This window comes from Hydractinia symbiolongicarpus, chromosome 9, assembly GCF_029227915.1.
Source record: "Hydractinia symbiolongicarpus strain clone_291-10 chromosome 9, HSymV2.1, whole genome shotgun sequence".
Lineage (NCBI taxonomy): Eukaryota > Metazoa > Cnidaria > Hydrozoa > Anthoathecata > Hydractiniidae > Hydractinia > Hydractinia symbiolongicarpus.
In genome coordinates, this window is record NC_079883.1 from 8,883,405 (window position 1) to 8,899,960 (window position 16,556).

The window sequence follows — 16,556 nt, forward strand, 5'->3', positions numbered from 1 at the left end:
AGAAAAAAGAGCTTTCAAATGCATACAAACTCGATCTATTGCCGATCATCCAATAACCCTGACGGAATGGCAAATAAAATAAAATTCCGCCGCCTTCCGAGGACTTATATCGCAATCACGTTTCGTAACAGCCAAGCGAGGTTTTACCTTAGCGTTTAAGTCACCACCGACATTTGGCCGCGCAACTTTTCTAAGCTCATTCATTTTGAATTAAGGAGGGGGCGAGCGCGGACGCAGGCCCCCACTACCAGAAATTGTACGGTCGAGTTACTGACGTTTGCAGTAATCGCAGAGGTCAGCCCAAGCGTAGTGCAATGCAAGAGCCTCACTCTGGAAGAAAACCCTCATTGATCAGTCTTTACTTCCCCGTCAGGTAAGTATGAGTTGGAACTGCACCGTAGCATGAGGGTACCCTTCAAAGTTTGTTAATGCTTGTGGCTTGAGTGTGTTATAAACTGCCGTGTCGCGGGGCATAGGCTGTATTCTCCCCCAGTGTACGCGTTTTGTTCCCGCCGTAGACTATGCAGAGTGCCGTCGGAAAGAGGACTGCTATTATTCTTTTATTGCTTATGTGGGCCGCCATCGGTAATAGTGCAACACCAAGGCAACCGTGGTCACGGCGTGAATGAATCCACCTCCATGACCCAAGGCCAAAAATCAGATTAATATACTGACCATTCAGAGAATGGCCTACCAGATATTAAACTGATAAGAACAGATACTACACTTGATCTTAGCCATTAGGCCGAGAAGCGATAAAGAACAAGCGTTGCCATGATAGGCATCGTCCACACACCGTAACTGCTTGTGGAGCATGTCACGTTACTGTAAAGCTTACAACTGTCACCGCGTACGGATGGACGGCGACATAGTAAAAATCACGGCTGTTGATTTAGCCGTAGGATGGAGAGCGACTGTAGCGAGTGGATGGAACTTACATGAATGCTAACAAAGGCGACGATACTAAGTGCGTGATATTACTTTCCAATATGACTGCGTACATTCCGTTTATCAACGCATTACGCCAGAACGTGCGCGCGCGTTACACAGTAGACCATGCAGCCGAAATGCGACAGTGCGACCCTGCCAGGAGTCGAACCTGGAATCCCCTGATTCGTAGTCAGATGCCTTATCCATTGGGCCACAGGGCGATGCTTATGACTTCGCCCATCGTTATTTTGGCTTGCGCATTCGTTTTACTTACGACAGAATTCTTCGTGTTTGTAGCCATGAAAGAAAGGGACTTCTGTGAGTGAATTTTTTTTACTGTGGTCTAATAAAAAAGTCGAAACGCAGTGCCCAATATATGAATTGCTCCTAATAGCCGGAAACAGGCCGTTGTCGATGATGTAGGCCGACATACGCAACGCAAACCAAAGAACGCTTTATGAAAATCCTAACACGGGCGCGGAAGAAGCCCAAATTAACAGAGTAGATGTAATGCTGAAGACCTCAAACTCCAGCAGCTTCTCTTTCAGACTATTGCGTCGTGCTACAAATAAAAATTAACATGCTTTCGCATAGTCGCGGCTCCCAAAACGGACATTATACGATGTACAGAAACACACATTTCTGTTTTCGCGCCAAATCAATTCCCGGGAGTGGTACTTTTACGTCCGCATACTTCGCACCGTCTTAAATTATATCTCATTTACACGGTAATGTTTAGTATACTTCTACTGTGATAACAAGCATCGTTTATCGTTGGATTGTTGTAAGAAAACATTAAAAATGAGTGAAGCAGCTTCTCCAAAGAAAATCGCACCCAAGAAGAAACCTGCTGCAAAGAAGACAGCTGATCACCCTAAATATGTGGACATGATCAAGGCTGCTATCGCTACCCTAAAGGAACGCGGTGGTTCATCTCGCCAAGCTATTACAAAATATATTCATGCAAATTACAAAGTTGCTGAAAACTCAGATCATCATCTGAAAATGGCTCTTAAACGAGGAGTAACATCAGGCGATTTGATTCAAACTAAAGGCACTGGTGCTTCTGGATCATTCAAGCTAGGTCAGGTAAAAAAAGAAAAACCTAAGAAAAAGGCCGCAGCAAAAAAGCCAACGGCAAAGAAGCCTACTGCAAAGAAAAGTACACCAAAAAAGAAGCCAGCAAAGAAGAGCACGCCAAAGAAAGCAGCAAAGAAGCCTGCCACAAAGAAAGCCTCGGCTAAGAAACCAGCAGCTAAGAAACCCACAAAGAAGCCTGTTGCTAAAAAACCTGCAGCAAAGAAGGTCAAAAAGACTCCCAAAAAGGCAGCAAAGAAGACCGCAAAAAAATAATTTGTGTGTATCTGGCTATTACATTAACAAACGGCTATTTTTATAGCCACACATTTACAAAAAAACATTATCTTGGTACAAAGTTAAACTTGTTTAAGTCACTTAAACAGTTAAAAAAGAGTAATTTTAAGATTAGATTCCCTAAGTTTAAGTATTTTCGTTTTTAAATTTCTTATTTTCTTGCTTTTACTTTTCTTGCCCTTCATATTTTTAACATTGTCAAACTTTATGTAGCATAAAATTTTTATGTAGCATAAAATTTAAACAGAAAGCAGAACAAAGTTTGATATAAAAAGCTAGCCGTAATATTTTTTTATGGATGTGTGGCTATAAAAATAGCCGTTTTTTGTTTGGTAAGATGCTTAGGCACGTTCCCCACGAATTCTTCTTGCCAACTGGATGTCTTTAGGCATGATTGTAACTCGTTTTGCGTGAATGGCACACAAGTTAGTATCCTCGAACAAGCCAACAAGGTACGCTTCAGAAGCCTCTTGCAGAGCCATAACGGCTGTGCTCTGGAATCGCAGATCTGTTTTGAAGTCCTGAGCAATTTCTCGCACAAGACGCTGGAAAGGCAACTTGCGGATCAAGAGCTCGGTTGACTTCTGGTATCTTCTGATTTCTCTGAGAGCAACTGTACCAGGTCTGTAACGATGTGGTTTTTTCACTCCTCCAGTAGCTGGTGCGCTTTTCCTCGCAGCTTTAGTGGCGAGTTGTTTTCGTGGAGCCTTTCCTCCAGTAGATTTACGTGCAGTTTGCTTTGTACGAGCCATATTTTAAGAAGTCGATGTAGTACGGATACACAAGACGGTCTAAAATGCACTATCGCGCCAAAGTTTTATTTCTCATATTGATTGACAGCTAAGGTTCAAAACAAACCATTTGATTGGTGCTAAGAAAGTAATTTCTGATTGGCTGCATAATGACATTACGCTCATTACTTTAACATTTTTATAAAATCTGTGTTTTTTGGCTACGGGGAAAACGGCTGTATCTTCTGATACACAAAAGCTTTTGACTTTTTTTTTTTTTTAGTAAGTAGCAGAAGGTTTGGCGAATTCCAACGATGCCAAATTTATTGCCTTACTGAAACATTAAGACCACGAATTTTTAAAAAAACTACAGTTTTACTTAAAAAAATGTACAAAATGTTCGGAACATTTTGTAATGACGCAACTCTATTGGTTAATTAGGGTGTTTCCACGAGCAGTAGGTAATTTTATGGCCTCTTTTTAAAGCTGTCTGAATTCTGTTAACTCAAACGTTGTTTTTGTACTCGTTCTGTACGCAACTATATCAATATGTCTGGACGCGGAAAAGGAGGTAAAGGATTGGGAAAAGGAGGTGCTAAACGTCACCGAAAAATTCTTCGTGATAACATTCAGGGAATCACAAAACCTGCTATTCGACGTCTTGCTCGACGAGGTGGTGTCAAACGTATCTCTGGCCTTATCTATGAGGAAACCAGAGGTGTACTGAAGGTTTTCTTAGAGAATGTTATTCGTGATGCTGTAACCTACACAGAGCACGCTAAACGCAAGACCGTTACCGCTATGGATGTTGTTTATGCCTTAAAACGTCAAGGAAGAACTCTTTACGGATTCGGAGGTTAAGCGTTGTCATTGCTCAACAAAAACGGCTATTTTTATAGCCACAAATCTTTTAAAACATTACTTTGTGCACGCTTCCAAATTACACAATGTGTAAAGTCTTGTCACAGTTACATTTATTGCTATACGATACTATGTCATATATGACACAAAAAAAATTTAGAAATACTTTGTAGGGTTAATTTGCCTGGGAGTGTTTCCGTGAAAAGCTGGGTTAAGTTAAATGTAAGCAATAACATGGATCAATGTACTTGTCTTTTCTGCAAGTACAGCTAATAATACGTATGAAAAGTGAAGCTAATCCACACCTAATAATACGTATGAAAAGTGAAGCTAATCCACACACACACATGGGGAAGTATTTTAAATGTAGGCTAGTGTTCTTAAGCACATTATTTAGAAGTTTTATTAACTTCGGTTAACTTGTAGTGACGCCAAGTAAATGTTTTTTTAAAGATGTGTGGTCTTAAAAAAGACCGTTTGTGTTTGGTAGACGTTGGTTTACTTGCTGCTTGTGTATTTTGTGACGGCTTTTGTTCCTTCACTGACTGCGTGTTTTGCAAGTTCTCCAGGCAAGAGAAACGTACTGCGGTTTGAATTTCACGAGAAGAGATGGTCGACTTTTTGTTTTGAAGAGCCAAACGCGAAGCTTCGGAAGCAATGCGCTCAAAGATGTCGTTGACAAATGAGTTCATGATGCTCATAGCTTTGCTTGAAACTCCGACATCTGGGTGAACTTGTTTCAAAACATTGTAGATGTAAATAGCATAACTTTCCTTTCTCTTTCTCTTGCGTTTCTTTTCACCAGTTCCACCAATCTTTCCTCCTTTTTTGCCGGCTCTTTTTTCACCTTTCTTGGCTACTTTAGGTGCCTGTTTTCCTCCTTTAGCTGCTGCGTCAGACATGGTTAAAAATTTTTGCTACTTAACTTGTAAATAAGCATTAAACTGCAAGTCAAAACTTTTTGTTTATAAGTAAAAAAATCGGATCGAATTCGATCCGAAAACGCCGATACGCAATTTAATTGGTTAAAAAAAAAATCTTTTGTTTAATACTTAATTATGATTGGTTAAAAAAACATGATTTCGATCCTATTTTTATGATGAAAAAACGAGTAAAGTTTATTTCGTTAACACTTACGTTAAATATTCGTACGTTTTTGTATTAACTTACAAATCAAATCGCAGTTATGTCTGGACGTGGAAAAGGTGGAAAAGCTAAGGCTAAAGCCAAGACAAGATCCTCAAGAGCTGGACTTCAATTTCCAGTCGGTAGAGTGCATAGATTCCTTCGTAGAGGGCACTATGCTAACCGAATTGGATCTGGAGCACCAGTTTACTTAGCAGCCGTCTTGGAATATTTATCTGCTGAGATATTGGAGTTGGCTGGTAACGCAGCAAGAGACAACAAAAAAGCTAGGATTATTCCAAGACATTTACAATTGGCTGTTCGTAATGATGAAGAATTAAACAAACTTTTGAGCGGTGTAACCATTGCAGCTGGTGGTGTTTTGCCAAACATTCAAGCTGTCTTACTCCCAAAGAAGAACGACAAAGGACAGAAGAAGTAAACCGCTACACTCAGAAAACAACGGCTATTTTTATAGCCACACATCTTTAAAAAAACATTGTTTTTTTCACAAAACTATAACCTTAAAGTCTAATAGATAATCCATGCATACGCCTTGTCCTAAGTAACTCAAAGAAATTAAATAAAAAAATTTGATCACAACGTCAAAATAAATTGCACGTATTTGCCCCTACTAATGTCTACGGCCATACCACGATGAACACACCCGTTCTCGTCTGATCACGGAAGTTAAGCATCGTCGGGCCGGGATAGTACTTGGATGGGGGACCGCCTGGGAACTCCCGGTGTCGTAGGCTTTTCATTTTCATTTGTTGCCTTTTCATTTCAATGGTGCTGTGATATATTTCTTGTTATAACAATTAAGGAACGTGGCGGTTGTTGAAAGTGTTTCCTATGACATTTTCCTACGACATTTTCAGGTGATAGTACGAGAAAAAAGAGCTTTCAAATGCATACAAACTCGATCTATTGCCGATCATCCAATAACCCTGACGGAATGGCAAATAAAATAAAATTCCGCCGCCTTCCGAGGACTTATATCGCAATCACGTTTCGTAACAGCCAAGCGAGGTTTTACCTTAGCGTTTAAGTCACCACCGACATTTGGCCGCGCAACTTTTCTAAGCTCATTCATTTTGACTTAAGGAGGGGGCGAGCGCGGACGCAGGCCCCCACTACCAGAAATTGTACGGTCGAGTTACTGACGTTTGCAGTAATCGCAGAGGTCAGCCCAAGCGTAGTGCAATGCAAGAGCCTCACTCTGGAAGAAAACCCTCATTGATCAGTCTTTACTTCCCCGTCAGGTAAGTATGAGTTGGAACTGCACCGTAGCATGAGGGTACCCTTCAAAGTTTGTTAATGCTTGTGGCTTGAGTGTGTTATAAACTGCCGTGTCGCGGGGCATAGGCTGTATTCTCCCCCAGTGTACGCGTTTTGTTCCCGCCGTAGACTATGCAGAGTGCCGTCGGAAAGAGGACTGCTATTATTCTTTTATTGCTTATGTGGGCCGCCATCGGTAATAGTGCAACACCAAGGCAACCCGTGGTCACGGCGTGAATGAATCCACCTCCATGACCCAAGGCCAAAAATCAGATTAATATACTGACCATTCAGAGAATGGCCTACCAGATATTAAACTGATAAGAACAGATACTACACTTGATCTTAGCCATTAGGCCGAGAAGCGATAAAGAACAAGCGTTGCCATGATAGGCATCGTCCACACACCGTAACTGCTTGTGGAGCATGTCACGTTACTGTAAAGCTTACAACTGTCACCGCGTACGGATGGACGGCGACATAGTAAAAATCACGGCTGTTGATTTAGCCGTAGGATGGAGAGCGACTGTAGCGAGTGGATGGTAACTTACATGAATGCTAACAAAGGCGACGATACTAAGTGCGTGATATTACTTTCCAATATGACTGCGTACATTCCGTTTATCAACGCATTACGCCAGAACGTGCGCGCGCGTTACACAGTAGACCATGCAGCCGAAATGCGACAGTGCGACCCTGCCAGGAGTCGAACCTGGAATCCCCTGATTCGTAGTCAGATGCCTTATCCATTGGGCCACAGGGCGATGCTTATGACTTCGCCCCATCGTTATTTTGGCTTGCGCATTCGTTTTACTTACGACAGAATTCTTCGTGTTTGTAGCCATGAAAGAAAGGGACTTCTGTGAGTGAATTTTTTTACTGTGGTCTAATAAAAAAGTCGAAACGCAGTGCCCAATATATGAATTGCTCCTAATAGCCGGAAACAGGCCGTGTCGATGATGTAGGCCGACATACGCAACGCAAACCAAAGAACGCTTTATGAAAATCCTAACACGGGCGCGGAAGAAGCCCAAATTAACAGAGTAGATGTAATGCTGAAGACCTCAAACTCCAGCAGCTTCTCTTTCAGACTATTGCGTCGTGCTACAAATAAAAATTAACATGCTTTCGCATAGTCGCGGCTCCCAAAACGGACATTATACGATGTACAGAAACACACATTTCTGTTTTCGCGCCAAATCAATTCCCGGGAGTGGTACTTTTACGTCCGCATACTTCGCACCGTCTTAAATTATATCTCATTTACACGGTAATGTTTAGTATACTTCTACTGTGATAACAAGCATCGTTTATCGTTGGATTGTTGTAAGAAAACATTAAAAATGAGTGAAGCAGCTTCTCCAAAGAAAATCGCACCCAAGAAGAAACCTGCTGCAAAGAAGACAGCTGATCACCCTAAATATGTGGACATGATCAAGGCTGCTATCGCTACCCTAAAGGAACGCGGTGGTTCATCTCGCCAAGCTATTACAAAATATATTCATGCAAATTACAAAGTTGCTGAAAACTCAGATCATCATCTGAAAATGGCTCTTAAACGAGGAGTAACATCAGGCGATTTGATTCAAACTAAAGGCACTGGTGCTTCTGGATCATTCAAGCTAGGTCAGGTAAAAAAAGAAAAACCTAAGAAAAAGGCCGCAGCAAAAAAGCCAACGGCAAAGAAGCCTACTGCAAAGAAAAGTACACCAAAAAAGAAGCCAGCAAAGAAGAGCACGCCAAAGAAAGCAGCAAAGAAGCCTGCCACAAAGAAAGCCTCGGCTAAGAAACCAGCAGCTAAGAAACCCACAAAGAAGCCTGTTGCTAAAAAACCTGCAGCAAAGAAGGTCAAAAAGACTCCCAAAAAGGCAGCAAAGAAGACCGCAAAAAAATAATTTGTGTGTATCTGGCTATTACATTAACAAACGGCTATTTTTATAGCCACACATTTACAAAAAAACATTATCTTGGTACAAAGTTAAACTTGTTTAAGTCACTTAAACAGTTAAAAAAGAGTAATTTTAAGATTAGATTCCCTAAGTTTAAGTATTTTCGTTTTTAAATTTCTTATTTTCTTGCTTTTACTTTTCTTGCCCTTCATATTTTTAACATTGTCAAACTTTATGTAGCATAAAATTTTTATGTAGCATAAAATTTAAACAGAAAGCAGAACAAAGTTTGATATAAAAAGCTAGCCGTAATATTTTTTATGGATGTGTGGCTATAAAAATAGCCGTTTTTTGTTTGGTAAGATGCTTAGGCACGTTCCCCACGAATTCTTCTTGCCAACTGGATGTCTTTAGGCATGATTGTAACTCGTTTTGCGTGAATGGCACACAAGTTAGTATCCTCGAACAAGCCAACAAGGTACGCTTCAGAAGCCTCTTGCAGAGCCATAACGGCTGTGCTCTGGAATCGCAGATCTGTTTTGAAGTCCTGAGCAATTTCTCGCACAAGACGCTGGAAAGGCAACTTGCGGATCAAGAGCTCGGTTGACTTCTGGTATCTTCTGATTTCTCTGAGAGCAACTGTACCAGGTCTGTAACGATGTGGTTTTTTCACTCCTCCAGTAGCTGGTGCGCTTTTCCTCGCAGCTTTAGTGGCGAGTTGTTTTCGTGGAGCCTTTCCTCCAGTAGATTTACGTGCAGTTTGCTTTGTACGAGCCATATTTTAAGAAGTCGATGTAGTACGGATACACAAGACGGTCTAAAATGCACTATCGCGCCAAAGTTTTATTTCTCATATTGATTGACAGCTAAGGTTCAAAACAAACCATTTGATTGGTGCTAAGAAAGTAATTTCTGATTGGCTGCATAATGACATTACGCTCATTACTTTAACATTTTTATAAAATCTGTGTTTTTTGGCTACGGGAAAACGGCTGTATCTTCTGATACACAAAAGCTTTTGACTTTTTTTTTTTTTAGTAAGTAGCAGAAGGTTTGGCGAATTCCAACGATGCCAAATTTATTGCCTTACTGAAACATTAAGACCACGAATTTTTAAAAAAACTACAGTTTTACTTAAAAAAATGTACAAAATGTTCGGAACATTTTGTAATGACGCAACTCTATTGGTTAATTAGGGTGTTTCCACGAGCAGTAGGTAATTTTATGGCCTCTTTTTAAAGCTGTCTGAATTCTGTTAACTCAAACGTTGTTTTTGTACTCGTTCTGTACGCAACTATATCAATATGTCTGGACGCGGAAAAGGAGGTAAAGGATTGGGAAAAGGAGGTGCTAAACGTCACCGAAAAATTCTTCGTGATAACATTCAGGGAATCACAAAACCTGCTATTCGACGTCTTGCTCGACGAGGTGGTGTCAAACGTATCTCTGGCCTTATCTATGAGGAAACCAGAGGTGTACTGAAGGTTTTCTTAGAGAATGTTATTCGTGATGCTGTAACCTACACAGAGCACGCTAAACGCAAGACCGTTACCGCTATGGATGTTGTTTATGCCTTAAAACGTCAAGGAAGAACTCTTTACGGATTCGGAGGTTAAGCGTTGTCATTGCTCAACAAAAACGGCTATTTTTATAGCCACAAATCTTTTAAAACATTACTTTGTGCACGCTTCCAAATTACACAATGTGTAAAGTCTTGTCACAGTTACATTTATTGCTATACGATACTATGTCATATATGACACAAAAAAAATTTAGAAATACTTTGTAGGGTTAATTTGCCTGGGAGTGTTTCCGTGAAAAGCTGGGTTAAGTTAAATGTAAGCAATAACATGGATCAATGTACTTGTCTTTTCTGCAAGTACAGCTAATAATACGTATGAAAAGTGAAGCTAATCCACACACACACATGGGGAAGTATTTTAAATGTAGGCTAGTGTTCTTAAGCACATTATTTAGAAGTTTTATTAACTTCGGTTAACTTGTAGTGACGCCAAGTAAATGTTTTTTTAAAGATGTGTGGTCTTAAAAAAGACCGTTTGTGTTTGGTAGACGTTGGTTTACTTGCTGCTTGTGTATTTTGTGACGGCTTTTGTTCCTTCACTGACTGCGTGTTTTGCAAGTTCTCCAGGCAAGAGAAGACGTACTGCGGTTTGAATTTCACGAGAAGAGATGGTCGACTTTTTGTTTTGAAGAGCCAAACGCGAAGCTTCGGAAGCAATGCGCTCAAAGATGTCGTTGACAAATGAGTTCATGATGCTCATAGCTTTGCTTGAAACTCCGACATCTGGGTGAACTTGTTTCAAAACATTGTAGATGTAAATAGCATAACTTTCCTTTCTCTTTCTCTTGCGTTTCTTTTCACCAGTTCCACCAATCTTTCCTCCTTTTTTGCCGGCTCTTTTTTCACCTTTCTTGGCTACTTTAGGTGCCTGTTTTCCTCCTTTAGCTGCTGCGTCAGACATGGTTAAAAATTTTTGCTACTTAACTTGTAAATAAGCATTAAACTGCAAGTCAAAACTTTTTGTTTATAAGTAAAAAAATCGGATCGAATTCGATCCGAAAACGCCGATACGCAATTTAATTGGTTAAAAAAAAAATCTTTTGTTTAATACTTAATTATGATTGGTTAAAAAAACATGATTTCGATCCTATTTTTATGATGAAAAAACGAGTAAAGTTTATTTCGTTAACACTTACGTTAAATATTCGTACGTTTTTGTATTAACTTACAAATCAAATCGCAGTTATGTCTGGACGTGGAAAAGGTGGAAAAGCTAAGGCTAAAGCCAAGACAAGATCCTCAAGAGCTGGACTTCAATTTCCAGTCGGTAGAGTGCATAGATTCCTTCGTAGAGGGCACTATGCTAACCGAATTGGATCTGGAGCACCAGTTTACTTAGCAGCCGTCTTGGAATATTTATCTGCTGAGATATTGGAGTTGGCTGGTAACGCAGCAAGAGACAACAAAAAAGCTAGGATTATTCCAAGACATTTACAATTGGCTGTTCGTAATGATGAAGAATTAAACAAACTTTTGAGCGGTGTAACCATTGCAGCTGGTGGTGTTTTGCCAAACATTCAAGCTGTCTTACTCCCAAAGAAGAACGACAAAGGACAGAAGAAGTAAACCGCTACACTCAGAAAACAACGGCTATTTTTATAGCCACACATCTTTAAAAAAACATTGTTTTTTTCACAAAACTATAACCTTAAAGTCTAATAGATAATCCATGCATACGCCTTGTCCTAAGTAACTCAAAGAAATTAAATAAAAAAATTTGATCACAACGTCAAAATAAATTGCACGTATTTGCCCCTACTAATGTCTACGGCCATACCACGATGAACACACCCGTTCTCGTCTGATCACGGAAGTTAAGCATCGTCGGGCCGGGATAGTACTTGGATGGGGGACCGCCTGGGAACTCCCGGTGTCGTAGGCTTTTCATTTTCATTTGTTGCCTTTTCATTTCAATGGTGCTGTGATATATTTCTTGTTATAACAATTAAGGAACGTGGCGGTTGTTGAAAGTGTTTCCTATGACATTTTCCTACGACATTTTCAGGTGATAGTACGAGAAAAAAGAGCTTTCAAATGCATACAAACTCGATCTATTGCCGATCATCCAATAACCCTGACGGAATGGCAAATAAAATAAAATTCCGCCGCCTTCCGAGGACTTATATCGCAATCACGTTTCGTAACAGCCAAGCGAGGTTTTACCTTAGCGTTTAAGTCACCACCGACATTTGGCCGCGCAACTTTTCTAAGCTCATTCATTTTGACTTAAGGAGGGGGCGAGCGCGGACGCAGGCCCCCACTACCAGAAATTGTACGGTCGAGTTACTGACGTTTGCAGTAATCGCAGAGGTCAGCCCAAGCGTAGTGCAATGCAAGAGCCTCACTCTGGAAGAAAACCCTCATTGATCAGTCTTTACTTCCCCGTCAGGTAAGTATGAGTTGGAACTGCACCGTAGCATGAGGGTACCCTTCAAAGTTTGTTAATGCTTGTGGCTTGAGTGTGTTATAAACTGCCGTGTCGCGGGGCATAGGCTGTATTCTCCCCCAGTGTACGCGTTTTGTTCCCGCCGTAGACTATGCAGAGTGCCGTCGGAAAGAGGACTGCTATTATTCTTTTATTGCTTATGTGGGCCGCCATCGGTAATAGTGCAACACCAAGGCAACCCGTGGTCACGGCGTGAATGAATCCACCTCCATGACCCAAGGCCAAAAATCAGATTAATATACTGACCATTCAGAGAATGGCCTACCAGATATTAAACTGATAAGAACAGATACTACACTTGATCTTAGCCATTAGGCCGAGAAGCGATAAAGAACAAGCGTTGCCATGATAGGCATCGTCCACACACCGTAACTGCTTGTGGAGCATGTCACGTTACTGTAAAGCTTACAACTGTCACCGCGTACGGATGGACGGCGACATAGTAAAAATCACGGCTGTTGATTTAGCCGTAGGATGGAGAGCGACTGTAGCGAGTGGATGGTAACTTACATGAATGCTAACAAAGGCGACGATACTAAGTGCGTGATATTACTTTCCAATATGACTGCGTACATTCCGTTTATCAACGCATTACGCCAGAACGTGCGCGCGCGTTACACAGTAGACCATGCAGCCGAAATGCGACAGTGCGACCCTGCCAGGAGTCGAACCTGGAATCCCCTGATTCGTAGTCAGATGCCTTATCCATTGGGCCACAGGGCGATGCTTATGACTTCGCCCCATCGTTATTTTGGCTTGCGCATTCGTTTTACTTACGACAGAATTCTTCGTGTTTGTAGCCATGAAAGAAAGGGACTTCTGTGAGTGAATTTTTTTACTGTGGTCTAATAAAAAAGTCGAAACGCAGTGCCCAATATATGAATTGCTCCTAATAGCCGGAAACAGGCCGTGTCGATGATGTAGGCCGACATACGCAACGCAAACCAAAGAACGCTTTATGAAAATCCTAACACGGGCGCGGAAGAAGCCCAAATTAACAGAGTAGATGTAATGCTGAAGACCTCAAACTCCAGCAGCTTCTCTTTCAGACTATTGCGTCGTGCTACAAATAAAAATTAACATGCTTTCGCATAGTCGCGGCTCCCAAAACGGACATTATACGATGTACAGAAACACACATTTCTGTTTTCGCGCCAAATCAATTCCCGGGAGTGGTACTTTTACGTCCGCATACTTCGCACCGTCTTAAATTATATCTCATTTACACGGTAATGTTTAGTATACTTCTACTGTGATAACAAGCATCGTTTATCGTTGGATTGTTGTAAGAAAACATTAAAAATGAGTGAAGCAGCTTCTCCAAAGAAAATCGCACCCAAGAAGAAACCTGCTGCAAAGAAGACAGCTGATCACCCTAAATATGTGGACATGATCAAGGCTGCTATCGCTACCCTAAAGGAACGCGGTGGTTCATCTCGCCAAGCTATTACAAAATATATTCATGCAAATTACAAAGTTGCTGAAAACTCAGATCATCATCTGAAAATGGCTCTTAAACGAGGAGTAACATCAGGCGATTTGATTCAAACTAAAGGCACTGGTGCTTCTGGATCATTCAAGCTAGGTCAGGTAAAAAAAGAAAAACCTAAGAAAAAGGCCGCAGCAAAAAAGCCAACGGCAAAGAAGCCTACTGCAAAGAAAAGTACACCAAAAAAGAAGCCAGCAAAGAAGAGCACGCCAAAGAAAGCAGCAAAGAAGCCTGCCACAAAGAAAGCCTCGGCTAAGAAACCAGCAGCTAAGAAACCCACAAAGAAGCCTGTTGCTAAAAAACCTGCAGCAAAGAAGGTCAAAAAGACTCCCAAAAAGGCAGCAAAGAAGACCGCAAAAAAATAATTTGTGTGTATCTGGCTATTACATTAACAAACGGCTATTTTTATAGCCACACATTTACAAAAAAACATTATCTTGGTACAAAGTTAAACTTGTTTAAGTCACTTAAACAGTTAAAAAAGAGTAATTTTAAGATTAGATTCCCTAAGTTTAAGTATTTTCGTTTTTAAATTTCTTATTTTCTTGCTTTTACTTTTCTTGCCCTTCATATTTTTAACATTGTCAAACTTTATGTAGCATAAAATTTTTATGTAGCATAAAATTTAAACAGAAAGCAGAACAAAGTTTGATATAAAAAGCTAGCCGTAATATTTTTTATGGATGTGTGGCTATAAAAATAGCCGTTTTTTGTTTGGTAAGATGCTTAGGCACGTTCCCCACGAATTCTTCTTGCCAACTGGATGTCTTTAGGCATGATTGTAACTCGTTTTGCGTGAATGGCACACAAGTTAGTATCCTCGAACAAGCCAACAAGGTACGCTTCAGAAGCCTCTTGCAGAGCCATAACGGCTGTGCTCTGGAATCGCAGATCTGTTTTGAAGTCCTGAGCAATTTCTCGCACAAGACGCTGGAAAGGCAACTTGCGGATCAAGAGCTCGGTTGACTTCTGGTATCTTCTGATTTCTCTGAGAGCAACTGTACCAGGTCTGTAACGATGTGGTTTTTTCACTCCTCCAGTAGCTGGTGCGCTTTTCCTCGCAGCTTTAGTGGCGAGTTGTTTTCGTGGAGCCTTTCCTCCAGTAGATTTACGTGCAGTTTGCTTTGTACGAGCCATATTTTAAGAAGTCGATGTAGTACGGATACACAAGACGGTCTAAAATGCACTATCGCGCCAAAGTTTTATTTCTCATATTGATTGACAGCTAAGGTTCAAAACAAACCATTTGATTGGTGCTAAGAAAGTAATTTCTGATTGGCTGCATAATGACATTACGCTCATTACTTTAACATTTTTATAAAATCTGTGTTTTTTGGCTACGGGAAAACGGCTGTATCTTCTGATACACAAAAGCTTTTGACTTTTTTTTTTTTTAGTAAGTAGCAGAAGGTTTGGCGAATTCCAACGATGCCAAATTTATTGCCTTACTGAAACATTAAGACCACGAATTTTTAAAAAAACTACAGTTTTACTTAAAAAAATGTACAAAATGTTCGGAACATTTTGTAATGACGCAACTCTATTGGTTAATTAGGGTGTTTCCACGAGCAGTAGGTAATTTTATGGCCTCTTTTTAAAGCTGTCTGAATTCTGTTAACTCAAACGTTGTTTTTGTACTCGTTCTGTACGCAACTATATCAATATGTCTGGACGCGGAAAAGGAGGTAAAGGATTGGGAAAAGGAGGTGCTAAACGTCACCGAAAAATTCTTCGTGATAACATTCAGGGAATCACAAAACCTGCTATTCGACGTCTTGCTCGACGAGGTGGTGTCAAACGTATCTCTGGCCTTATCTATGAGGAAACCAGAGGTGTACTGAAGGTTTTCTTAGAGAATGTTATTCGTGATGCTGTAACCTACACAGAGCACGCTAAACGCAAGACCGTTACCGCTATGGATGTTGTTTATGCCTTAAAACGTCAAGGAAGAACTCTTTACGGATTCGGAGGTTAAGCGTTGTCATTGCTCAACAAAAACGGCTATTTTTATAGCCACAAATCTTTTAAAACATTACTTTGTGCACGCTTCCAAATTACACAATGTGTAAAGTCTTGTCACAGTTACATTTATTGCTATACGATACTATGTCATATATGACACAAAAAAAATTTAGAAATACTTTGTAGGGTTAATTTGCCTGGGAGTGTTTCCGTGAAAAGCTGGGTTAAGTTAAATGTAAGCAATAACATGGATCAATGTACTTGTCTTTTCTGCAAGTACAGCTAATAATACGTATGAAAAGTGAAGCTAATCCACACACACACATGGGGAAGTATTTTAAATGTAGGCTAGTGTTCTTAAGCACATTATTTAGAAGTTTTATTAACTTCGGTTAACTTGTAGTGACGCCAAGTAAATGTTTTTTTAAAGATGTGTGGTCTTAAAAAAGACCGTTTGTGTTTGGTAGACGTTGGTTTACTTGCTGCTTGTGTATTTTGTGACGGCTTTTGTTCCTTCACTGACTGCGTGTTTTGCAAGTTCTCCAGGCAAGAGAAGACGTACTGCGGTTTGAATTTCACGAGAAGAGATGGTCGACTTTTTGTTTTGAAGAGCCAAACGCGAAGCTTCGGAAGCAATGCGCTCAAAGATGTCGTTGACAAATGAGTTCATGATGCTCATAGCTTTGCTTGAAACTCCGACATCTGGGTGAACTTGTTTCAAAACATTGTAGATGTAAATAGCATAACTTTCCTTTCTCTTTCTCTTGCGTTTCTTTTCACCAGTTCCACCAATCTTTCCTCCTTTTTTGCCGGCTCTTTTTTCACCTTTCTTGGCTACTTTAGGTGCCTGTTTTCCTCCTTTAGCTGCTGCGTCAGACATGGTTAA

At 40.5% G+C, this 16,556-nt stretch overlaps 8 non-coding genes across 8 annotated transcripts; 2 read left to right on the top strand and 6 right to left on the bottom strand.

The window, feature by feature from the left end:
* Positions 1-216: 216 nt before the first annotated feature.
* On the bottom strand, positions 217-381 carry LOC130659787 (U1 spliceosomal RNA). The gene has a single exon (XR_008986992.1). It is a non-coding gene; the product is annotated as a U1 spliceosomal RNA (small nuclear RNA).
* Positions 382-567: 186 nt separating this feature from the next.
* LOC130661494 (U2 spliceosomal RNA) lies at positions 568-757 on the bottom strand. The gene has a single exon (XR_008988686.1). It is a non-coding gene; the product is annotated as a U2 spliceosomal RNA (small nuclear RNA).
* Positions 758-5,660: 4,903 nt separating this feature from the next.
* Positions 5,661-5,779, top strand: LOC130661369 (5S ribosomal RNA). Its single transcript, XR_008988562.1, has one exon. It is a non-coding gene; the product is annotated as a 5S ribosomal RNA (ribosomal RNA).
* A 350-nt stretch (positions 5,780-6,129) lies between these two features.
* On the bottom strand, positions 6,130-6,294 carry LOC130659789 (U1 spliceosomal RNA). The gene has a single exon (XR_008986993.1). It is a non-coding gene; the product is annotated as a U1 spliceosomal RNA (small nuclear RNA).
* Positions 6,295-6,479: 185 nt separating this feature from the next.
* Positions 6,480-6,671, bottom strand: LOC130660842 (U2 spliceosomal RNA). Its single transcript, XR_008988038.1, has one exon. It is a non-coding gene; the product is annotated as a U2 spliceosomal RNA (small nuclear RNA).
* A 4,865-nt stretch (positions 6,672-11,536) lies between these two features.
* Positions 11,537-11,655, top strand: LOC130661381 (5S ribosomal RNA). The gene has a single exon (XR_008988574.1). It is a non-coding gene; the product is annotated as a 5S ribosomal RNA (ribosomal RNA).
* A 350-nt stretch (positions 11,656-12,005) lies between these two features.
* On the bottom strand, positions 12,006-12,170 carry LOC130659790 (U1 spliceosomal RNA). The gene has a single exon (XR_008986994.1). It is a non-coding gene; the product is annotated as a U1 spliceosomal RNA (small nuclear RNA).
* A 185-nt stretch (positions 12,171-12,355) lies between these two features.
* LOC130660843 (U2 spliceosomal RNA) lies at positions 12,356-12,547 on the bottom strand. The gene has a single exon (XR_008988039.1). It is a non-coding gene; the product is annotated as a U2 spliceosomal RNA (small nuclear RNA).
* Between the last annotated feature and the right edge of the window lie 4,009 nt (positions 12,548-16,556).